Genomic DNA, 27,317 nt, shown 5'->3' with positions numbered 1-27,317 from the left:
TCAGACCGATTTCTGACAAAATTTCGCCCCCAAAATGAGATCCGAGCCCAAAGACGAAAAAAGTCTGCAGATCTCTGGTCTCGAGCGGCTTTGCTGGCCTCTTCTTCAGATCGGCCCTAGTTTCCTTTGGCCCAGCTTGCAATGGGTGGTATGGACGAAGGATAACTGCCGTAACCACGGCTTCCGGTAGTTTCCAGGTATTTGGGCGCATGATCAAGGCCGCTTCAGAAACTTGAGGAGGGTCGAGACACTCCAGCACCACGATCTTACTGTCAAACCTGAAGGGAAACGTGTCTGCGTCCTTCCCTTCCACGCCGCCTCCGACGAACGCCATGCCGAGGGTTCCATTTCCTGCGCAGACCGAGATCTCAGCGATGGCCATCTCTCCCGCTCTCCCCAAAATCCCCTTTTCGTAAACCTATAAGGAGATAAGACAAAAATGCAATTTAAAAAAAGTTGTTTTCTTTCTTTTCTTTTAAAAATTCATAGCTCTTATTTTATTATTTTCCTTAAGAGACCCATTTTAGACCTCAAAATATCCTCAATGAAGTAAGGAATCCCATTCATTGGTTTGTGTTGGTTGATTAGAATTACTATGAGATTTCATAACTTGTAAGCTCTAGAAAAATTGGGTTATGTGACTAGACCCATCCATAGGTTGTTGAGAAATGACAACAAGAAATTCTAGTTTAATTTGTCCTTGAATTAAAATTAGAATTAAAATCGAATTTTATTCTCATAGCAACTTGTAAATAGTTAATTAAGTTTAACTAACTTAATTAACTTAGGAATTTCGAGTTGGAAGTCTTTCTGAAGTCATGTATATGTTCTCCCTAAGTTTTAGGAGTCCAGTATGAGTTTAAATTGAGTTGGAAATTAGATCACTCAGTTTACTGAGTTAAGTTCAGTTAAATTAGTTCCCAACCATTTGAGGAAATAATAGAGAGTTAATAGTCAGTTGGTGCACTAGTGCATCCACAAGTGTCACTCTAGTTAACTGAAGATTCCCTCATCAGAAACTCATGCATGTCGATTTTTAGAAAGACCCAGTTGAGACTAGAGTGCAGGGACAATGTATTATCAATTTTATTATTTACTGGAGTGTAAATATCATGCATGCATCAGAGATTGATCCTATGTCTGGATTCCACAGTTTTGGAAGCGTGAATTCCCTTTAAATACGGGCTATTCATCCTAGGAATTACGTAGGAGATTAGGGTCTTGGAGAGCTGGAGAATTGGCTAAGTGTTGGCCAAGAGCTAGCTTGTGAGTTGAGAGAGTTGAGCATACTTAAGTAAAATTATTCTGGTGAGAACAAGCTTTGCACCTTCACTCATATTTCTGATATATGCTATACAAATAGTGGGGTTTTAAGCATTGGCTTTCCCCAGATACATCTTGTGTTATGCGCCATTGATTTATCTTCTTCTTGTTCATATTGTTTTCATGGATCTATTGGCTTCCGCTAGCTGAAAGTAGAAGTATATTCTTGTCTTTTGCTTTAGTACAATGCATGAGATTGTGAATCCACAGGATTTTCTACATGGTATCAAAGTTGAGAACAATATAATAGAGGAGATTTAGAAGTTTTGAGTTTTGAGTTCTGTTATGTTGTGGCTCAAGTATGCCTTGGAAGGCAACTTGATTTTTATAGCCTCGAGGGACATAATGGAGGTTGTGGTACAGGATAATGGCTTGAAATAATTCGTTGATCAAGAAATTCCTAAGCCAACAACATCAGATGCACAAAATTTGACCGAATGGAAGAAGTGTGTGGCAAAGGCAAGGTGGATAATCCTTGAGGGATTTTGAGACAACATTGTCTCAAGTCTCCATGGCAAGGAAACTTCGTATGTTATGTGGAAAACATTGACAGACTTGTATCAGAACAAAATTGACTAAAGGAAATTGGCACTGAAGCACAAACTTCGAAATATCAAAATGGATAAAGGCAAGATGATTCCAAAATACTTGACCATCTTCACTCAGTGTCATGATGAACATGGAAGTGTTGGAATCACGGTTGCCAAGGATGATATGGTGAGTCTTTCTCTTCTAGGACTCCCAAATACTTTCAATAGTTATTAGGACTCTGTCAATGGTTGGGAGAAGCTGCCAAATTGAGAACGACTATTGTTGGATTTGACGCAGGAGGAGATCAGGAGGAACACTAGGGATGGATCTTGATCAAAGACTAATGATGAAGAGAACTGTACCTTAGCGATTAAGGTGAATAAGGGGAAAGGGAAAGATTCCCATTCCAAATTGTATTCTTATCATGGAGGTAAGAAGAAAGACATGACGAAAGTTAAGTACTTTCATTGTCATGAGCTGGGACATTTTTCTACAAATTTTCCACTCAAGAAGTCCAAGAAGAAGTCCTCAAGAGGAGTGGTGAGTGAGGCTTTGGCCTCTCAATTTGAATTGGACTTTTCCCTCATTGCATGCACGGTGTCATCAACGATGGGAAGTGTATGGTACTTAGACAATGGAGCTTCATTACAAATGACTGACGACAAAGAGTTATTTAGTGACTTGGATGAGAAAGATCTCCAGATGCATACCGAGATGGTGACGACAGGAAGTATAGTATTACTGGATTGTGCACGATTACTTTTCAGAGGGAGAATGTGGATCCACTCACCTTGAAGAATGTTATGAATGTGCCCGGGCTGAAGAAGAACTTGGTATATGTTGACATGCTTGAGGATAGAGGCTATGATGTGATCTGCTCGAAAGGAATAATGTTCCTTTGACACATGGTCACGGGTCAATTAAAGAAGATAGGGACTCAGGTGAAGAATATCTATAAGTTGGATGTAGAGGAGTGTGCTGATTTGAGCACAAAAGAAGAAAGGGTGTAGAGTCAAGACGTTGGTGAGTTGTGGCACAGGTGATTGACACACTTGCATCATGTGGCTTTGAAGATATTGCAACAGATCTCTACCAGTCTTCCCAAAGGTATGCTTGATCAAGTTGATACATGCAAGGGTTGTACTTTGGGAAAATACACCAAGTCTTCCTTTCACGACAGAGTCTTTCGAGTAGAGGCTATTCTAGAGCAAATCCATTTAGATGTGCATGGACCATTCTCGACATTATCCATGGCCAAACACAAGTATTGTGTTATATTTGTTGATGACTATTCTCATAAATGCGAGATATTTTTCTTCCAAAAAAAGGATCAAACTTTCACAAACTTTTGTTATTTTAAAGCACTCGTGGAGAAAGAGTTTGGAAAGAAGGTTAAATCTCTATAAAGTGATAATGGTGGTGAGTATGTATCAAACTAGTTTAAGAACTTCTGTGCAGTGGAAGGGATTAAACAAGAGTTGGTGGCACCCCACAAACCTCAGCAGAAAGGGGTGGCCGAGAGGAAGAATAGAAGCATAGTAGGGGTAGCAAGGGTGATGTTGCATGATCAGGGCCTACCACTACACTTGTGGGTTGAGGCATGCAACACAATCATTTATGTTCAGAACCATAGCCCACAACAGATACTTGAGATGAAGACACCAGAGGAGGCTTATTCCGGAAAGAGGCCAGGTGTTGGTCACTTCTGGATTTTTGGGCCATTGGTATATTTCCATATGACAAAATATGCACAGAAGAAGATTGAGCATACATCAGAGTTGGGGATATTTTTGGGGTACACTGATACACCTCACAACTATCAGGTGTACTATCCGACCAACAGGATGACAATCGTTCGCAGGGATGTCAGATTCGATGAGGAGAAGGCCATTCGAATTTCCCTTGAGAGGGATCTTGAGCTACATGTGGATGAGGAGCTTTTATCTCCTAAGGTTGAGGATAACATACTGATGTGGATAAGCCACATGCAGAGGATCTGGGAGTGGAGACATCCACTCAGGCAGAGTCTTCCAGAGATGGAAGAAAGCGCACCAGAGAGGTTGATAGATTGTTGGATGATGCACGTGAGAATGTTGGAGAACCCACTTCTCAACGCAAGAAGAGGAGGTCACTTGAAAGGTACATTGGATACATGGATCTTATGGGTGAATGTGTTGTGATAGAGCCATATTCATTTAAGGAAGCAGTGAAACAATGAGTTTGAGTTGATGCCATGGTGGAGGAGTATGACTCCATAGTTCATAGCAATGTTTGGGATGTGGTCTTGAGACCGGAGGATAGGTCAATGGTGAGCTCCCATTAGCTTTACAAGTTAAAGCAAGTTGCATATGGTAGTGTGGAGAAGCATAAAGAGAGATTTGTGGCTCATGGATTTTCACAGGTAGAGGGGATTGACTATGATGAGACCTTTGCTCCTGTTGCAAGGTACTCATTGATCAGATCTATATTGGCACTATCAACACAAATGGGTTGGAAGATACATCAGATGGATGTAAAGACAACATTCCTTAATGGCATGATTGAGGAAGAGGTGTACATAGAGCAACCTGAAGGTTTTGAGACCTTTGACCATGATTCGCATGTGTGCCGACTCAAGAGATCGTTGCATGGGCTGAAGCAAGCACCATGTGCTTGGTACACTAGAATAGATAGCTACTTCAATGGGTAGGGCTTCACGAAGAGTGAAGCGGATGCAAACCTGTACCACATAGTGGTGGAAGGTAAAATGTTGATCATTGTACTTTATGTTCATGATCTCTTACTGACAGGTGATTATCAACGAATCAAGTCTTGCAATGAGGACCTTGCAATAGAGTTTGAGATGAATGACATGGGGCTCATGCATTAATTTCCTGGCATGAAGGTATGATAGGGATATGAGGAGTTTTTTGTGTCTCAGGTAAAGTATGCCAATGAGATACTTAGGAGATTCTGCATGGAGAGCAGCAAACCCTTGGAGACTCCTCTAGTAGGTAATTGGAGGAGGGAGGATGCTACTTCAAGGGAAGTAGTGGAAGCTACTGTTTACATGAAACTTGTAGGTTCACTCATGTACTTGGTGAACAAATGGACAAATATGTGCTATGCAGTTAACCAACTTAGTTAAGCGATGGTTAGGCCTACCAAGCTGTATTGGAAGGCAGAAAATCATGTGTTGAGAAAGCTCAAGAGCACTTCTCAGTATGGATTATAGGAAAGAAAGATAGAGGGAGCGAATATTCAAGGCTTCACCGATGCATATTTGCAGGTTTTCCATCCAACAAGAAGATCACGTCAGGAGAGATCTTCAGTATTGGGTCAACGATAGTTTCTTGGTACAACAGGAAACATAGATCAGCTGCACTCAGTTCGACAGAGGCAGAGTACATGGTTGCGAGTCAAGAAGCATATGAGGCCATCTGGATGAGGAAGATCCAACAAATGGATCCAACGATGATTTACTACAATACTCAGAGTTGTATCAAACTCTCTGAAATCCAGTTTTTCATGATCGGTCCAAGCATATTGATATTCGATATCATCATCTTAGATATTGTGTATTGAGACAGATTATGTTGTTAGAGTACATTCCCATGGAGGAGAAAGATGCTGACATTTTGAAAAAGGCATTGTCAAGATGTAAATTTGAGTTTCACAGAGATATGATCGGGGTAGCTGAGAATCCATTTCTTGTTGAGAGGGAGTGTTGAGAAATGGCAATAAGAAATTCCAGTTTAATTTGTCCTTGAATTAAAACTGAGAATTAAAATCGAATTCTATTCTCATAGCAACTTTAAATAGTTAATTAAGTTTAACTAACTAATTAGCTTAGGAATTTCGAGTTGGAAGTCTTTCTGAAGTCATGTATATGTTCTCCCTAAGTTTTAGGAGTCCAGTATGAGTTTAAATTGAGTTGGAAATTAGATGATCCGAATTGGATCCATGAAAATTATCCAAGTTCTATGATTGTATCAAATCAGGATAGACTTCAATGATTTATGAACAAAGAGTGATCAGGAAGACCTTTAGACAATGGCAGTTTGCAGCTAGCAAGGAACAACGAGGACCTCAGTCAAAGCGCGCTAACTGAGGCCCATGGAGACCGTGCAGGAGGAAAAAATGGCAGTTAGGAAACCTGGATCAGGAAACATAGGCCATTTCTGATGTGCGATTAGCACTCCGTGGGAAAAACCCCTCGAGAAGGAAAAAACCTGAAGCACTCAGTCGCATGGAAGTCGGGAACCATAGGGAAAGCGCTAAGGCGAAAGGCGGGTCCTGCGCTCTAAAACCGGTGGTATATTGGAGGCATCCTTGGGCGATAAGAAGATTTGGCAGAAAATGAGCAATTCCATTCAGCATATGACACGTGTTTGGCAGATGAGAGAGAAAAACGCCTCTCATCACGCGCTAACAGTCGAGCAAGTCAACCACGCAAAATGGGCGAACACCATAGGATCTGGGGGCTCCAGATCTGACGACGGAGATTGTGCCCAATGGAGAAACTAGATTTGGCAGGGGAATTAAGCTGCGGCATAAAGAAGTTTGAAGTTCGATTCGACTGCTGAGTTGTTGGATGAGTGGTTGCACAACCTAACCAAAAATACTGAACTGTCCAGGAAGAGCTGGCGCAGTTTGTGAGAGGACAAGTGGTCACTTCCCTGTGGATGATGGCGATGACGGAGAGGCAGGGAACTCCAAGCGAACAACAATAGGCGATCCGAAGGGGCGGAAGAGGAAGTGAACAGTCAAGGACAGATTGGCTTTAAGCCATGAATAGACAGAGAATAGAACAAGGAAGAAGAGACGAAGAACCAAAGAAGAGAATGAAGACAGAGAGGGGAAGAGCAAAGAAAAGATAGTGAAGCAAGAAGTAGAAAATAGAGAGCTGAGATGACCTTAGGCAACATCGAGTAGACAGAAAGCTTGAGAGGTTCAAGCAATCCCTGAGAGGATATGTCGAGAATTGAGTACCACATTGGGCTCCTCCCATTAAAGACCAGAGAGGTCAAGATTTGGTAAGGAAAAGAGTCTGTGCACTCTAGTGGCTTGAGGGATCCAAGAACCACCCTACCAAACATTATCTATTTTAGGAGACTCAAATTGAGCTCCTCATTGTAAATCTTTTCTTTAAAGACACAATAAAAGAAGGCCACCACTGAAAGCTGGATCGGAGATGTAGCCCTGGAGAATAGGGTGAACTCCTTATTAATTGTTGTGTTCTTGCATTTGCTTACTTTGTTTTCCTTATTGTTTTCCATTTTCCAGTGTATGTTTATTTTGTAATCTGATCGATCCGTTGCCTAAAATAACATAGACACACACCAGCACATGAGTCTGTAAGACCTTCATTCATTAATTATTTAACTGAGATCACTCATGAGTGATTTTTAGATCAAGTGGTATCAGAGCCCTAGGTTGTTAAGATTAGACAAGCTTGTGTTGGTTTAGCTGTTGAATGCTAACTAGATCAAAGCTCAAATTAGGAGAAGGAGAGTTGGTCAAAACTAATCCTAAAATTGGGAGAGTCTATCCTCGGAAGACAATGTCAGAGGAAGGTTCTATGGGGCCAGACCCTCAATTCATAAATAGTTTCCTAGCCATAAAGTCCATGGTAGAAGAAATGTATAGGGAATTTAGAAAACATAAGGATGAAGATTCATCAGGCTCTAAATAAGACAAAGGAGAAGATGAGTCACATTTTCATGACCACTCAAAGGGCAAAGGGAAATAAGAAAGCTTTCTCACACCTCCTAATAGCCCTGAACATAAAAAGAAGGCATCTTTGATTAAGCTAGATGTTAAATTTGATTTACCTATATATGATGGAGAGTTGAATGCATAAAAGATGGACAATTGGATTAGACAAATTGATGTTTATTGCAGAGTGCAGAATATTGATTCAGACAAGAGCTAGATATAGCTGGCAAGCCTACACCTTGGAGGCACTGCCTTGGTTTGGTGGGAAGGTAGAACCCAAGTTGACATGAAAAGACATGGTAAGACTATCTCTGTCTGGAGTGAATTTGTTTCTACAATCAAGAAGCAGTTCTATCCATTGGCCTACATGAAACAAGCCAGATGAGTTGGAAAAATTTTCGATAGCTGAAAGGGCAAAGTGTGCAAGGGTACACTCAAGAATTTAGAAAGAAAGCATTGATTCTAGGAATCTCATTAGACTCACCTGAGACTCTGTTGAAGTACATTGGTGGTCTACACAGCTACATGAGGCACACTATCCTCATGTTTAATCCCACTAGTATAGATGAGGTATCTATACAAGCTACTCATCTAGAAGCTAGAGAAAAGAATGGAAATCCAGAAGTTGGGGGACCATCCCAACCCACTGCAAGCAAGAATAAGGAGAAAAGAAAGCAGAAATGGAAAGCAAGGAAGGCTAACACTGCACATAAAATAAAAGCTTAATGAACTCACTGTAAGAAGGATGGGCATGATGATGAGCACTGTTGGATTCTGCATCCGAAGCTGAGGCCTAAGAAGTTCAAGGGCAAGAAGAAGAAGACTATTGCAGCTATTCAGAAAGATTTGGGGTCAGACTCAGGAGATGAAACAACTATTGCAACCACAGATATAAAAGGTAAGAATTCTGAAGCATCTACTAGTAATTTTGCACAATCTACTATGATGAAGAAAATGAGAGAAAAAGACATGAGCTTTTCCATATTCGAGTTATTTCCAAACATCAAAATATTGATACTTTGTTTGATAGTGGCTCACAAGTAAATTTAATTTCTGAAGCAATTGTAAAGAAGTTGGGATTAGTGACTACACTGCACGAGAAACGATACCCATTAGGATGGTTGAATGATAAAGCACAACTACAAGTGACTAGACAGTGCAAACTCAAGTTTTATTTTAGGTCAACATTTGTAGATGAGGTTGAGTTAGACATAATTCCTTTGGTTATATGTGGAATTGCTTTAGGAAGTCCTTACTTGTATGACAGAAAAGCTATTTTCTATAGAGCTGAAAACAAGTATCTACTTGTTAAAGATGGAATCGAATACTTTGTAAGAGCTCATAAGCTCAAGAATAATTATACTCTCATAAACTTAGGGCAGATGAAACGAATGATAAATTCATGCAACCAATTCTTACTGATGGTTGTAAAGGAAAAGAAACCTGATAAATCCAATGTATTTGAGGGTTGTAATGCTAAACAACAAGCTAATTTAGAAAAGGTTGTTTCAGAGTATGATATCTTGTTTTAAGAACCTAAAGATCTGCCACCCAAAAAGGAAATAATGCATGATATTATTTTGCAGCAATATGCTCCATTGCCTAACATTGGAATGTATAGGTTGTCCGTTTTATAGAATGCTGAAATCAAGAAGCAGGTGCAGGAGTTTCTCGAGAAGGGGTTCATCAGACCTAGAACATCACCATGTGGGTCACCAATCGTTTTGGTGAGAAAGAAAGATGGCTCGTGGAGAATGTGAATTGACTACCGAGAACTGAATAAGATAACAATAAAAAATTGTTATCCCCTTCCTCACATAGATGATCTGTTGGATCAATTGAAAGAAGCTGTTTATTTCTCCAAGCTATACTTGCACAGTGGATACCATCAGGTCAGAGTTACAGAACAAGATGCATAGAAGACTGCTTTCAAAACAAATCAGGGATTGTATGAGTGGTTGGTTATGCCTCTTGGATTAACTAATGCTCCTGCTACTTTCATGAGAATAATGAATAATGTACTGAGACCTTTTCTTGATGATTTTGTTATTGTGTATCTGGATGACATTATGATATTTAGCAAAACGTGGGAAGAACACTTAAAGCATGTTAAGCAGACACTAGATGTTTTGAAAAGAGAAAAACTTTATGTTAAACTCTCAAAATGTGAATTTGGAAAAACATCTTTGAATTATTTGGGACATATAGTAGGGGGTGGTGAATTGAAGATAGATCCCTCTAAGGTGGCAGTCATTGTAAACTGGCCTAAACGAAAATCTGCTACATAAGTTAGAAGCTTCTTAGGAGCAGCACAATATTGGAGGAAGTTCATTTCTAACTTTTCCTTAATTGCAGCTCCCTTACATGCTTTGACAGGATTGAACAAGGTGTTTCAGTGGGGAGGAAAACAGCAGAAAGCCTTCGACACCTTGAAAGAAAAGATTAGTACAACACCTGTACTATCACTGCTTGATCTTCAAAGACCATTTGAGATCCAAATAGATGCCAGTGGCTATGCCATGGGAGCAGTGTTGAAACAACACGGTAAACCCACATGTTATCATTCTGAGACATTTAATTCTGTAGTAGTTAACTATCCTACATATGATAAAGAATTGTATGCATTAGTACAGAGCGTGAAAAAGTGGAAACATTACTTAATGGGTAAAGAGAAAGTAATACATACTAATCATCAACCACTTCAATATCTACACTCCCAAACTAAGTTGTAGCAATCAAGGCACTATAGATGGATGGGTTTTCTACAACAGTTTCATTTAGTCATTAGATATAAAAAGGACATACATAATAAAGTTGCAGATATGTTATCTAGACCTATTATAAATTCATCTACTATACTTAAGCATAATTCTATGTTACATGAGAGCTACATTGAACAATATGCTCAAGATATAGACTTTAAAGATGTATATGCAACTTTAAGTCAAGGCAAACGAGTAGAAGAATTGATTATCATGTAAAGGACCGACTCTTATACCATTGTGGGAAGTTATGCATTCCACAAACTAAGAGAGCAAAGATAATTTGAGAAGCACACACTTCTCTAATATCAAGTCACTTTGGGGTAAGTAAAGAAGTTGCACAGCTGCAAAGATTTTGTTATTTGCCAAAAATGAATGAGACAGTTTCTAGATATGTAAGAGGGTGTACTATGTGTGCTAAAAGCAAGCCCAACAATAGAAAACTAGGCTTGTACACTACATTACCAGTGCCTTCTCATCCTTGGGAAAGTGTTTCCATGGATTTTGTTGGAGGACTGCTTAAATCTAGGAAAGGTCATGATTATCTATATGTTGTTGTGGATAGGTTCAACAAAATGTGTATTTTGATACCTTATAATAAACAGATTACAGCTGAACAAATAGCAAAACTGTTATTTGAACATGTATGGGTTCATTTTGGATTACCCACTTCCATTGTATCTGATCGAGACACCCGATTTGTGGGGAAGTTTTGGTCAAGTTTGTGGGAACTGATGGACACCAAACTGAATAAAAGGACAACTTTTCATCCACAAACTGATGGCCAGATAGAAGTAGTTAACAGGACAAGGATCCAGTTACTCAGAGGATATTACAGCAAGCATCCTAAGCTTTGGGATGAACATTTGTGTTATGTGCAGCATGCTTACAAAAGAGCAAAACATTCTTCTACACAAAGATCTCCTTTTGAGACCTGTTTTGGTTTCACACCAAGGTCTCCTTTGGATTTTGTCTTTGGTAAAGACACCACAGTTGAGGAACACAGTGATGTGGATAGAGAAACTAGGATCATTGAACAAATCCAAGAGATCCACCAGGCAGTACAGGAATAGTTGGAAAAGAGCCAAGCCAAATACAAGGCAAGGCATGATAAGCATTGGATGGAGCATAGTTTCCAAGTTGGTGACCAAGTCTAGTTGTACATCAGCAAGGACATGATGCAAGGTGAAGGTAAAAAGCTAAATCTTATCAGGTATGGACCTTTCAAGATAGTTGAGAAGATTGGTGAGAATGATTTTCGCCTTGATCTACTAGCTTACATGCACATATACTCAGTCGTGAATGTAGATTGCTTGAGGCTGTTTGAACCTTCACTAATTGAGGATCCCGAAGAGCAGAGTCAATTGCCTTCTATTGATGACCTGCTACCTGAATATCTTAATGAATTGCAGGAAGACATAGTTTTGGACAGGAAGGTGAGGATGACGTGTAAGGGAGATGTTGAGTACCTCAGAATTGGGCTCAAGGGTTCAAAGCCAAGCAGTGCAAAGTGGATAGAGATTGGACAAGTGAGACAATTGTACCCTCACTTAGTCAATGCTTGAAAACCAAATTTTGGTGGTCCAAAATCTTTTTCAGTGGGAAGGCCATGATCCGAATTGGATCCATGAAAATTATCCAACTTCTATGACTATATGAAATTAGGATAGAGTTCAAAGATTTATGAGCAAAGAGTGATCAGGAAGACCTCTAGACAGTGGAAGTTTGCAGCCAACAAGGAACTATGAGGACCTCGATCAAAGCGCGCTAACCGAGGCCCATGGAGACCATGCAGGAGGAAAAACTGGCAGTTAGGAAGCCTAGATCGAGAAACGGAGGCCATTTTTGATTCGTTGGGCAAAACCCCTCGAGAAGGAAAAACCCTGAAGCACTCGGTCACATGGAAGCTAGGAAACCATAGGGAACACGCTAATGCGAAAGGCGGGTCCCACGCTCCAAAACCAGCAGTATATCGGAGGCATTCTTGGGCAGTAAGCAGATTTGGCAGAAAACGAGTGATTCCATACAACGCATGACACGTGTCTGACGAATGAGAGAGAAAACCACCTCTCATCTTGCGCTAATGGTCGAGCAAGTCAACCGCACGAAATGAGTGAACACCATAGGATCTAGGGGCTCCAGATCTGACGGCGGAGATTGTGCTTGATGGAGAAACCGGATTTGATAAGTGAATTAAGCCGCAACATAAAGAAGTTTGAAATCCAATTCGATAGATGAGTTGGTGGATGAGTCATTGCACAACATAACCAAAAATACCGAATCATTGAGGAAGAGATGGCACAGTTCGTGAGAGGACAAGTGGCCACTTCCTTGTGGATGATGGCGATGATACAAAGGCAGGGAAATCCAAGCGAATAGCAGCAGGCGATCCAAAAGGGCGGAAGAGGAAGTGAAAAATCAAGGAAAAATTGGCTTTAAGCCATGAACGGATAGAGAATAGAACAAGGAAGAAGAGACGAAGAACCAAAGAAGAGAATGGAGTTAGAGAGGGCGAGAGCAAAGAAAAGATAGTGAAGCAAGAAGCAGAAAACAGAGAGCTGAGCTGACCTTAGGCAGCATCGAGTAGACAGAAAGCTTGAGAGGTTCAAGCAATCCCTGAGAGGATCTGTCAGGAATTGAGTACCACATTAGGCTCCTCCCATTAAAGACCAAAGAGGTCAATATTTGGTAAGGAAAAGAGTCTATGCACTCTAGTGGCTTGGGGGATCCAAGAACCACCCTACCAAACATTATCTGTTTCAGGAGACTCAAATTGAGCTCCTCATTGTAAATCTCTACTTTAAAGACACAATAAAATAAGGCCACCACTAAAAGTTGGACCAGAGATGTAGCCCTAGAGAATAGGGTGAACTCCTTATTAATTGTTGTGTTCTTGCATTTGCTTACTATGTTTTCCTTACTGTTTTCCATTTTCCAGTGTCTGTGTATTTTGCAATCTAATCGATCCGTTGCCTAAAATAACATAGACACACACCAGCACATGAGTCTGTAATACCTTCATTCATTAATTATTTAACTGAGATCACTCACGAGTGATTTCCAGATCATTAGATCACTCAGTTTATTGAGTTAAGTTCAGTTAAATTAGTTCCCAACTGTTTGAGGAACTAATAGAGAGTTAACAGTCAATTGGTGCACTAGTGCATCCACAAGTGTCACTCTAGTTAACTAAAGATTCCCTCATCAGAAACTCATGCATGTCGATTTTGAGAAAGACCTAGTTGAGACTAGAGTGCAGGGACAATGTATTATCAATTGTATTATTTACTAGAGTGTAAATATCATGCATGCATCGGAGATTGATCCTATGTTTGGATTGCACAATTTTGGAAGCGTGAATTCCCTTTAAATATGGGCTATTCATCCTAGGAATTACACAAGAGATTAGGGGCTTGGAGAGCTGCAGAATTGGCTAAGTGTTGGCCAAGAGCTACCTCTTGAGTTGAGAGAGTTGAGCATACTGAAGAAAAATTATTCTAGCGAGAACAAGCTTTGCATATTCACTCATATTTCTGATATATTCTATACAGATAGTGGGGTTTTAAGCATTGTCTTTCCCCAGATACATCTTGTGTTATGTGCCATTGATTTATCTTCTTCTTGTTCATATTGTTTTCATTGATATATTGGCTTCCACTCGTTGAAAGTAGAAGTAGATTCTTGTCTTTTTCTTTAGTACATTGCATGAGATTTTGAATCTACAGGATTTTCTACATAGGTGACTTCATCCTTGTGAACTCATAGACTCACATTTAGGGTGGCCTTGTTGTAGAAAGAGTACAGGCAATATAAGCCTATGTTTGGGTGTAATGTCCTTCCTTTACAACTAGTTAGTGTTTAATTCTAAAAGGATAAGTGTTATGGACTATTTATGACTGTGTTGAAGTTAATGATGTTATCTTATTCATTGAATTTTTACTTACATGAATAATTATTCATTAATAATGAATGGTTAATTATATTGACATAAACCTACTTCTCATGTTGCATACATTCATAAATTAATAGTAAGATAATGAGGAAATCGATAGATGAGAGTCAACAACTAAAGGAAAATTTGTGCTTTCAAAAATTAAGTTGTATGCTCAATAGAATATATAGGGTACACTACACAAAGGGGGAAGGCTAAGTAGGTTGAAAAATAGGGAAAATTTTAGGGGCTAAATTTCATAAATGGGTTAATTTTCCATGCTTTTTCAAAAAAAAAAATCACTGATTTTCATTTAAAAAAAATATTCACCCAAATTTTATAGGATAAAATGATTTTACCTTAAAAATACCAAAGTTTTATAAAGACTAATATAAAATCATTAGAAATTTAAATATGTTTACAAAAATAGGTACAAACATCTGATAGTCTGTATATTAGGGACTAGTAAGATTCTCTAATATCTCTACACTATAAGATATATTTTCATCCTTAAAATTTTCCTTGTTAAATAATAAGCATGTTCATAGCACAACTAATTAGCCATTATATCAGTATGAGGGATCAATCCCTTATATCTACCTCCATTTGTGTAAGGATCATAGTACATTGGAACTTATATGTTGTAGAAAGTCACATTTCTCGACCAAAATGGGATTTGTGATTGTGTATAGAGAGAGGTATTTATGTCAGAAAAATATTTCCAAGATGCATAGATGTTAGGTGTATCTGTCTTAGTAATGGGTATTTTATTTTGAATGAAATAAATAAAACACAAGCTTAAAATTTTAGTTTCACTCAAAATAATGTAAGAAGTGGTGATAGAAAAAATGCTTCTTCTTCTAATTTAAGTGGACATATTCCTAAAACATCATGGGTTAAAAGAATTTGTCATCTTTGTGATATCATGAAATTGGAGGACTAAAATCACTTTCTCTTAAAATGTCTTAACTATGCCTACATTAAATCTCAATTTCAAAATATTTGTAACAATGCCTAGCCTTTTAATGTGTTAACTCAACAAAACTTGTTGGGATGGGTTTTCCCATATAGCTTACAGAGTTATAGAAAGAATAATGCATAGGTATAATGGGAATATATGTAGAGAAATTGTAGAGAACAGATGTAGAATTGTAGAAGTAATATATGTAAAAAATGAGTGAGAATAATTGGAAAGCCATAGCAGGAATAATTTAGAATTATAGCATGAATGTATAGATAATAGTGGTATAAAATAACTTCTTGTTGTTGGTAGAGAATTCTCATAATGTTTCATTGGTTTAACCATTGATAGATAAAAAATCTACCTCCCCTATTTCCCTCTTTAAGCTATTTTCAATTGAAAAATGTAGATGATGAAAAGAAGAGGAGAATAGAAAACATAACTACTAACTTGATGAGAACTTTAATCTCAAAAAAACAACTCTAAACCTAGAAACCCATATGTTTATATCAACAATCTAAAAATTAACCCTCAAATTAAAAACTAGTGCTACTAATAGTAGTCTTTTATTTTTGGTTAAAATCGCTGTCTTCTACAACCATGGTATTAAAAAACCCATAATGTTTCTTAAAAAAATAATAAATCAACCCAAACATTTGAAAGTGGTACTAATGTTGACACCATTTTTCACCTTTTTTAAATGTAAAACTTTAATCTCTTTTGAAAAAATAGCTTTAGCAACTACCATTCTTGCAACCAAACCTTAAAATCAACTCTCAAATAAAAAAGTAATGTTACATGTAACATATTTTTCTTTTTGAGATTAAAATTACAACAATTTTAAATTCATGGCATAAAGACATGCTAATTTTGTAAACAAAACCTTAAAACTAACCCTCTTTTGAGGTTAATTTATTATTCCAAACACATTTTTCAATGATGTAATTTTAGCATTTTAACAAAAAATTACCACCAAACTCATTATATAGTTTATAAAATAACTTTTCAATAATTTTTTTCAACAAAACAATAAATAATACCATGAAAATATAATCCCCATAATTTAAATTCAATATTATTTCTACATATTTATTTATTTGATGATAAAAAATTCAAGATAAATTGTTTTAGATTCAAGAAAATACATTTCATGAGATTTTTTTAAATATTATTATTATTTTCGCAGGAAAAAAATGGTAATTTCATGCATATAAATAATTGAAAAATAAATTCTTCACAGACATATCTTTTGTGTATTCATTGATAAAAAAAAAAAAACCAAAAAAACAATTCTGAGAGTTGATGTGTGGAAAGAGCTCTCGTGACTAAGTGCCCATTTACATTTTAGACAACACTATGGTGATGGGAACCATGAAGACAAAAACAAATTAAAACAACCTGTGTAAGAATCCTAGAGACAAATTATACAGGATAAGAAACATAAAAGTGTAATAATTAGGAGTTAAAGGTAGAAAAAGTACGCCAAAACACCACATACCATTTGAATTTTTGTAGGATTAATCATTTGTTGTTCCGAGAGGCTATTCCCTATATATTTGGTGAAAAAACTCATAGGCATACCCATATATCTATTCTATAATAATAGAATAATCCACAGGCCTTGGTCCATGTTGAGGCTTTCTTCTAAGAGATTGTCAGTTGTCCATGTAGTTGTCCTGTTCCTTTCCTTGTAAATATGGTTGCAAGTGAAAAAGGAGAAGATGTCAGTAATTCACATGAATTCCTCCCAAATAGGCATGAGAATGATATTCCTGTAAGCTTGAGTTTTATTCAATTAGTTTCTAGTGAGCATGGAGTCCCCAAAACCTTGAATTTGAGTGCATCCCTTCTCTAAGGAAAACAACAATAAATGTTTGTAGGATAAAAGTTCCACCTGATTGTTGTTCCCTCAGCCTAAACAACATTTATACTAATATCAATGAGCTTCAGAGAGAAAACGTACAAAGCCACCTCCACTATGTTGTGCCATATTTATTGAGGCACCGTCGAAATAGGCCCATGCCCGAAATTTTTCTACCAGTTTCGATATGAGCACTCTGGGAGGGGCCAGATCCTTTTATTATGGAAAATGACTTAAAATGGCAAGAAATTTAGTTGCAATATGTTCAGAGATTGATTGCTTGTCCTGAAAAATGGATCTATTTCTGGCCAACCACACCTCTTAACATATAATTAAAGGAAGGAATTTGATAACATGAAAGATGGGATTTGACTTCCATTCCTTCTAGGTCCATTCCTTCCCAATTGGTTGAGTGACCTATGGTGATCCTACATGCTTTCCACATTTGCTGATAGAAGGGGAATGAGATGAACAAGTGTGTTACATTTTCATACTCTACTCCAGTGAGCCTCCAAAACATTATCAACAATCATTCCAAAGTATTTGGAGAAAATCTTAAGGTTCTTCCAACTGCTCGAGATCATGACCTTGTTGTTAATTTTTAACCTATAAATGTAACACCTAATGTTAGGCCTTACATGTATCTATATGCACAAAAGAGTGAGATTCAACATATGGTTCGAGAAATCTTAGAGGCTAGCCTCATTCAACCAAGATAGAGAACTTTCCCTTCACCAGCAGTGATGGTTATAAAAAAAAATGGTTCATGGCATATGCATCCAAATCAGACAACTCAACAAATGACAATTAAAGATAAGTTTCCTATTCTTGTGATTAATGAATTATTAGATGAATTGTATGGAGCAATTTTCTTTACTAATTTGGATCTCCATTTGAGATATCATCAAATCAAAATACAGAAAGAAGACATTACCGAAACAACCTTTAGAACACATTAAGGCCATTATGAGTTTTTAGTTATGCCTTTTGGACTTACAAATTCACCCATCCACCCCATAGACCATCCTAAGGGTAGAAGAAGGTATTAATGTCATTGTCATGAACTCCATATTCTTGTAATGGAAATGGGGAATTAAAAATTCATCATTTTTCAAGCTCCTAGAAACTTAAAATATACATTTCCATTGTGTTCAACTTAGTGATAACTTTCTAGTGATATAAAATTTATTGAAAACTAACTCATTAAAAAAATTACTGCCATTTAAAGTCGAACCATCAAACGCTTGACACATTAGGATTATGCTTACCTAATGGCACCCACATGGTAACCTTACACCCATCATGGGAAATCCACAACATCATGCCCTATCCATGTCTTTGTAACCATGCTTAAGTGGCAAGCTACGTCATGGATCCTCCCAGGTTTCCACTGGACCTATTCCGTAGCTAATTCTTGTTATAATCGTATTGGTCTGTCAATCCCATAACACACATCATACACCCTTTACCAAAGCCTAGGTACGAGACCCCAAGGTTTATCATTATGACATCCCTCACCTCACTCCTTTTCTCTTGTCACGTTTTTCCATCGAGGGTTCCTTGAGGTTCAAGACTCCAATGTCCTAAGATGGGAACCACCCTTTTTATGTTAACTATTGAAAACTCCTCCATCTCAAGCTATATCTATTCTCAACCCTTTGCATCATTATACTACTGCAGCATAGGGTCCTCCAAAGTCCCGATATCTTGAGGTCCAAGATGGGAATATTGTAGTTAATTGTCAGAGATACCTTCATCTCTCATCCTGTCAGTCTCAACCCATTTTATGTGTGTGTGTGTGTGCGTGCAAAGGCTGCCCTTGGCACTTAAATTTTATATGTTCTCTATCATGAGATTCATTTATATGCATATACACATAGATTAGTGGGGACACCCTCGACACTTAGTCAAATCTAGCTATCCCTCCCGACCTTATCACACACATACATAGATATTTATTCATACTCGAATGCCATTTGACACTTATTCAACACAAGATATGCCTTTGAAGGCCCCCCTTTGACACATAGAGAAATCCAACTATCCCTCCTAATATTAAGTGGGAATTCAAAGTCACCCCATCCATTACAACCATTATAACCATGCATAAAAGAAAGGCTTGAATTCCCACAAACAATTCCATAACACAAAGTATACTATCACTAGCATTTTCAATTCAAGCATCATCCAATTAAACAAAGATATGACACATTACCTAATTAAACATAGATATGCCACATCTCTCTTGCCCGTGTAATAAATTGGATCCATATGCATTAAAAAACATAGGAATTAGCCATTTCTCAAAAATCACACATGAAATAATCACTTCTCATTATTCCTACAATAAATAATCCTTTCCTTATCAATTACACATAAATGACAGTTCTCATCATTAGCATAAGCATTTTAATAATACATTGAGCATTTAAATAGAATTTATATAAGGTTCACATACACATGAACTCAGATAAGAACTTATCTTATAATTGGAAGTTTGGAAATTGAGATCGGGGCTTCGACTCTCCACCCAACATTAGATTAAATTCACCATGGATTTCTTGTAGTCAATCACCCACGAGCTAGGGTCAAAGCTAGAGGATAAGTGCTCACAAGATGACTACTCACAGAGTCTACACCACTGAGAGTTTAGATATCCTCTCATCTCCACCGAACAACCAAATACCTCTGGGAATCGAGAGATTAATCATTTACACCTAGCAAATATATACCACTAGGAATGCAAATATTAACCATATGTTGTAGCAGCTACAACCACCCTCCAACATTTTGGCTCGCATGCAAATTTTGAAGCCTACTATGGATCCCATGATCGATTGTTCCTTGGTCACATATCGGTAAGGCGATGATCTCAAGCCCCCTCCTTGATCGTAAGAGAGTGTGCACGTTCTCATGTTTATACAATATGTGTCATCTTTGGGCATCAGTATTACTATTTGTCATGCAAAGGGAAGTTTGTTCTGCTTTGAGGGGAAATATGTGTGCGTATGGGTTGTTCTCATTACATAGATGTGTTTCACACTCACTTCACGCACTCTTGACACAAAGGTTGTTACATCAAGCAAAGTATGTTTTATACATTCTGGATGGTCTATGTTGTATCACTAAGTGTCCGTGTGTGATCATAGTCAAGTCTTATCACTATTTATGCCTGTTTCACTGATGTCACACTTAGTTAGTTTCTTGAGCAACCTATCCTCATCCAACTTTCTCGAACTACACACTCTGCTTTTGAAACCCTCAAGATTTTTCCCTTGCCTGCTAGAACTGCGCAATGCGTAGAGAGCCCAGCCTCCCTTGGCATCCAAAACCACACAGTGGTTTACTTTAGTGTCTTTCCCCCATCCAGAACCCACTGTCATAAGAAAATACACAGTATTGTCCCTGAGCTGCTCAGTCTATCTTGCTACCTAAAACTGTGCAAATGTGTCCTCCCAGGACCCATCCTGTAGTAGTGCCTTGTACTCAGAATCTGCACAGTATTTCCTCTCATCTGCCCAAGCTGCATTGCACTCAGAAACTGTGCAGAGGTGTCCTCCCAAGACCCCATCCCACAACAATTTCTTGCATCTCAAAACTGTGCAGTGTTGTCCAAGTTGTCCAATCTGTCTTATATCTAGAAATTGCGTAGATGGGCCTCCCAAGGCCTCATCCCAGTAGCAGTCACTGACCATTGAAATTGCACAAATATATTTCTTAGTAACTATAGGAAAAGGTGACATGATACATCACTCTCAAGGAGTTAAGGAGAAAGACCAAGAAACCAAGTTATGATAAAATATCGGGACCTCATGCAAACTCTATCGGATGCATATCATATTGAGGGCAAGTATGGTAAGTAAAGTACATATCTTGAAGTACATCTGTTAGTGTAGCTTGAAGGACTGCTTTTCATTATCATATCATTATGTCTTCAATAACATGAATTTTTGCAAGCACTGAAAGTCATTCTATGTGTTTCCTTCTATGGGTCTTGCTTCCTTTTCGCTTGTTGAACCAACTGTCATCTTTGGCATGTTGATTGTTATGTCATGCTTGCAATCCAGTTCTGGTGATTTTGAAGGTTTTTCTTTGTGTGTTTGGGTTGTCTTAGCTATGTGAACACCCATCACACTCACACACAAAGTTGTAAGCACTGTCACGCAAGTGTTGTCACGGTCGTCCGAAGATCTATCCTAAGTGTCACATTTGTCGCTTTCACCATTAGATCATGCCATAGAGGGTCATGATTTTCCATGTTTTCTTGTTGGTTTGAGGTGCCTTGTCATCAAGTTATGCTAAGTGTGTGATCAAAATATCATGTATGCTTGAGTTCACTTGCTCTCACACTTAGTCATTTTTCCTAAAAATTTGTCGACTGGACAACCCTCCTTCAACAAGACCTTGACTGAGCTGCACTGTGCAATCTCAAATCTCAGTGACCTTTCTCAGATACGAAAAAATATGTAGAGCTTTAGGTTGTTATCCAAGGCAGCCAACACTACGTAATCCAGGAAGTGAGCTAGCTGACTTCCACCCAGAATTGCACAAAAGTTGTTCCAAAGTCTGATCCAATATGTGCTTCCCGAAGATCACTCATCAAGCCTCCTTTTGATCTTCCAGAAAATTTGAACTAAACTATGACCTGGGATTGCAATTCTCCCCAAAAATGCACAGAAGGTGTCCAATTTTCTGCTCTGAACTGCTTGCAAAAATTGTGCAGACATGTGATATAGGCCTCTACTGTATATTACTGCACCATTTGAAGGAATTATGCAAATTTGACTAGTAGGCCCCTTGCTCTCTTTCCCTGTTCTCCTTGTAATATTTGAGCAGATTTGACTAATAGGCCCCCTATTGGCTTTCGCTGTTGTCCTTGAAAATTGTGCAGATCTGGTTGGTACACTTGCTACTGCCCCACTCTACACTATTTTTGGAAACTGTGCAACAATTGCTTGTCCTGCACTATCTCTCGAAAATGCACAGTTATGACTAACAACTCCGCATGGCCAGGCATGCTCTGCTTTAGAAAGTTGCGTAGAATTTCCTGCCAGTGTCCCTTGTTGCTCAAATTTGTCTCGCTCATAGAATCTGCATAGATTCTCAGCTAGACCCCAATGTTATAGCACCATTTACCACTCTTTGTAGATCTGATGCTTTGGTTATGGCATAGGGAAACCCTTCCTTTCCAGACTTGGTTCAAAATATAAAAACAATGTTTTATTTCATATATGCTACTTTTCCCTGTGTTAAGAGTTTGTACACGCAGGTTAGTATATACCCAACCCATGTATATGTGTTAAAACTTAAAAATAAAAAATCTCCTTAAATTTGGGCAGAGTTTACGGGTTTTACTTGTTACTCACCTACTATAGCCCGTGGCCCAACTATTTCCCAGCTGAAAAAAAATAATTTAGAGAAGTATAAATAAACCTCCATGGAAAGGCCTAAAGGAGGAGAAGAGAGGAGATATTGATATTATAGTTGATTGATCCCTAATTGAGTATGAAGAAATCCCTGTGCCTCCTGCACTCCCCAAGCTTTAGGAAAATCTTATTTCCTCTTTTGAGATATCCTTCATCCCTCTTATGATATCCTTGTGTAAATTGATGGAGGAAGATTGCTGAGGCCGGGACAAGACGAATTCAAAGGATGGTTCCACTTGGAGCTGGAGGAAGACTTAGATTGTAGTTTTCCATTTTCATTTAGCTTACGTCAATAAAGAAATGTTGTTATGTTCCTAATATTTATCGTGTTTATGCATTGATACATATTGTGATTTGTTTATAAACCTTATATTAATGCATAATTATTCATTTGCTTATATGATCTAACATATATACCATGAACATGATTTTCGTTACTTCTGTTGTATATGCTTTGCTTGGATAATTTAGAGGTTTCAAAGGCATCGAAAGAAGCAAAGGGTTTGAACCCCACGGGATCTACCAAAATGTAGGACCTCCGGGTAAGGACACTTATTCCCAGTTCAATAGTTAAAGCATTTAAATTGTTTGTTTGCACATTTCTTGCTGCTTTATGCCCTCTGATCTGTTGGGGTTTTCAACCCAAGACCCTATGGTTTTCCCACCTGCAACAAAATTGGTGACTCCACTAGGGAAAAACATTCTTGTTTTTCCTAGTTTGGGTTGTTTGTTCTCAATCAGGGTTTGTTTTCTTGATTGCTTGCTTTTACAGTGTCATTGACTGATTAGCTTCCTGGGAATCAAGTCTGATCTTCTGGATCAGGCCTTGATTTTTTTCTTTTCTTGATTGAGTCTTTTATACGCCCTTTTCTTGGAGTACAATCACGTATACATGCTAGTTTCCACAAGCAGACTTGCGTATAAGCGAGTTTCCTGTGTTTATAACACGTGTGCATGCCTCTGTGTCTTTACATAGTCACGTATACATAATTTTGAATTGTTTTTAGAAAATATTTTGTTCAGTTAGGTCTGTTTCCTAGTGACTTTTGCTATTTTCTGGTCCTCCACTATCTGTAGAACTTTGTTCTCTTGCAAGTTTTCAATTTTGAATCTCCTTCTTAGTGAAAAGCCTGGTTGGCCTAGGATTGATTTTTAAGTAGGGTTTTGTTTTAGGTCTTGGGGTCAAGGATTATGTCTGAAGTTCTTGGATGTTTTGGTTTTCCGGAACAAGAAATTGGTTTTGATTTAATTTATAACCTAGATTTCAAATTGCTTTGCTTGGCTTTCCCTTTTGGTTGACCTTGTGGTTTTTCATACTTTTTTGAGTGTCTATTTGGCAATCTTGAGAGTTTTCTTTTAAACATTTTGTCGTTTTGCTGAAGTCTTTTGCTACTGTTTAGATCCGTTTGTACAAGTTTGTAGTCCTTCTTGTTTCAAGTTTCATTTATTAATGATTTTATAACTTGCCAAGTTTAAAGACTCTTTATGCTTGTTTCTTGATCTTTGAAATTTTGTAGTTCTTTTAGTGACCTCGAAAATTTCTTTAGTTTCTTTAAAAGAAAAAGACAAAAACATAGATTTTGCCTTTCTTTTTCTTTCCAGGCTTTTGGTTTTTTGGTTTCATTGGTTTTGTTTTTAAGTAATTGTGATCTTTTTCAATTTGTTTTTCTTGGTTTAGAGGGAAATTTGTTTGTCAATGTGTGCCCTCTTCATTGTCAAGTTGACTTATTGATTTTATAAAGAAGCACATTTTCTTATAGTATGAGTATTCATAGGATCTTGCATCATCATTTAAATTTGCATTAGGTTATTTTGCATCATAAGCATTCTTAGTCATTTTAGATTTTGAGTGTGTGTGGAGTGTTTAAGAAAAGAAAAAAAAGAATACTTTTCTTATATAAGTTTTTCATAGAACCAAGTAAAAATTCCTCTTCATCAAAAGAAAATAACTACATGCATATAGTTAAGTTTCTATTGGTTTCTTTTGCATCGAAAACATCATCAGTTTCACTCTCGTTATACCCTTGACTTAAAGAACAACCCTCTAAAATCAAGCAATTTAATAAAAAGAACTAGAACTTTTTGATTTGTCGTTAACAAACACCAACATGTTTAAGTTTTTTAGGGCCTTAGAATAGGTGAGTGGAGAGTTAACTCTCCAAGGCCACTCAAATTATCAAACATAGAAGTTGAATAACGAGAGAAACCCAACTTCGTTAGAAAGACCGAAAAGCTCCGTCATTGGTAGTTAAGCATAAGGGAGAGTGAAGACGATGAAGAGAGACAACCCCTATCCTAGTTGTTGGATCCCGCCTCATGGTTGTTCTGCTCGGATTTTGATATGAACTGGTGCCCATAGTTTCCTTTCCTAGGGATCACATAGGTGGTTACGGAGAGAAATCCCATGGTACCTTAGGTAGATGTTGCATCACCTTCATGAGTACTTTTGGAGGGTACCCTTGCGAAGCTTGGGTGCTTGCACCGAAAAAGGCTGTTGTCTGGAGGTCAACGTAACTATTTTTGTTACCTTCTCTAGTAGGCTTGGTCCGTCATTACCCCAAACTATTTTTGGAATGTCCTTGATTTTCAATTTCTTGTATTTTAGTGTCTGGTCCTCATCATCCAAAGCGGAAATACTTGGAAGTAGCTTGATTGTCTGTATCTTTAGGGATTTTTAGAGAGTGCTCTTTTCTGCTAGTTGGCCTAGATTTATAATTTTTTTGAGTCTTTAATTATATTTCTTAAAATAATTAAAAGTGGTTGATCGAATAGTTCATCAGTCTAGGAGGCTTCGTGGGCTTTCACCTATGAGTTTTGAGCCTTCTCCTCCAAGGCATAGGAAAACTTCTGCTAGTAATTTTCAATCAGTGGCAGAAAATGCATCGGAGATTGATCCTCTGGTTGGAGTTATTGATTCACAAGATAGACCTGGTACAAGTGGAGGATTGGAGAGGAACACTCCAGCTCTTTCGAGAGTCCTCTTCCAGTCAGAAGACGTTATTGAGGTGGAAGAGCTTCCTGAGTCTCTTTTGACTCCTAATTCTCCTCTTCCTCCCGATCACCTGGAAATTTTATTATACGAGGGACTCTGACCAACAGGCCTTTGAGTCCAGGTTTATTTCGATCTTTTACTACGATGACCACTGCTGGGAGCATGGTGTCTGCCATGAGGGCTACCAGTATGAAAACTCCTATATCCATACAAGAAGGAGGAATGATTTATATACCTTTGATTACTCCTAGCACTGCTATATTTGGCTCTACTTCTATTCCATCTTCGAGTGGGTGCGCCCAAGCTTTTGCCTCTAGTATTGGTTTTTTCCCTTTTGGAATGTTGACTTACGCAATTCCTTCAGTTCCGTTAAGTATTCCATCATCTGCCTCGATGTCTATGACTTTCATGGAAAGTGGGTTAGCTTCTTTTCATGGTTTCCCTTTTGGAAGGGTTCATATACCATATTCCAACCCATCTTTAAGATCAATACATTTTCCCTCTAAGGGTTAAAGTTATAATCCTTTTCAGGGTTGGACAAACCTTGTGGTTAGTTGACTTGGAGCCGGGAATCAATCTTACTTCGGCCAACAAGGGAATATGTAATATTCTTTTGTCTGTTCATTCCAGAACTTTTCTCCCTATGCTCATGCATGGAATCCTTACCAAGGGCTCTCTGTGCATTTTAACACCTCTCTAGGGGGAAATTTCACTGGATAAAGAATTTTTTCGGCAGGAATTGGTCAAACTCCAGTTTTTTCTTGACCACATTGAGCTCCTTATGGTTCAGGTGGGTCTACGAATTAATTTACGAAACTTGGTGCCTTCACAAATCTAGGGTATTCTTTTCAGAACGTTTGAAATTCTGCCCAGACTAGGTGGAATCCTTAGGGTCCTCCATGGCTACCTTTTATGGCAACGTTAAACTTGCCAGATATTTCTAAATTGACTAATGATTAGATTAGATATAACCTGGCTTGGCCTCCAGTTCCAACCAAACTTCCCTCAGATATACCTAAATTTGAAGGGAAGACTGGTGAAGATCCAATTGACCATGTAACCACTTTCCACTTATGGTGTTCGTCAAACTCCCTCATAGATGATTCAATAGGTTGAGATTATTTCAACCTACACTATTTGGAAATGCGGCTAAGTGGTACATTGAACTACTAGGGGACACCTTCGCTTCTTTCAGTGGTTTGGCTACAATATTTTTGAACCATTTTCAGTTCCCTTTCCAGTATGATTTTGGAACTGAGCTATTAGCTAATTTTCACCAGGAATGGAGGAGAAGGAAGAGGCTCATTAAAGCCGATATTCCACAAGAATTCCTTCTTGAATGGTTTCTTAAATATTTACAACACGAGATCTCTAAGGATGTATCCCTCTCCGGTGTGTTCATCGAGGAACAAACTATTTTTAGAGCCCAGCAGTTAGAACTTATATATTCTGAATCTGGGGTTATTCAAAAAATTTTGCTTGATGCTCCTAGGTCCAAAGTTGATATATCCAAGCCAAAGCCAGGTCCTCATGCTGACAAGCTAGTCAGATTAATTGATGTTAACACAGCTAACCTGCTAAATTAATTGCAGCAGTTGTCTTTACAAACTACTTCTTCTATGCAGGCATCACCATCATTTCCCATGCCTTCTCAACCTACGTCTGTTATGTCCCTATACTACTAGTGTAACCCCTTATTGTTATTAGTATAACTCCCTTATTATATTGTTGTGCCCATGTAGTCCCCATATTGTTATTATTGTGCCCCATAGAAGCTCACTATTGTTATTATTGTGCCCTTACATTATTATTGTTATGTCGGCTCTGATATAT

Source organism: Pinus tabuliformis, chromosome 4_1 (assembly GCF_031772625.1).
Source record: "Pinus tabuliformis cultivar Carrire ecotype Pingquan chromosome 4_1, CPIR1, whole genome shotgun sequence".
Lineage (NCBI taxonomy): Eukaryota > Viridiplantae > Streptophyta > Pinopsida > Pinales > Pinaceae > Pinus > Pinus tabuliformis.
Note: the sequence above shows the minus strand (reverse complement) of the source record.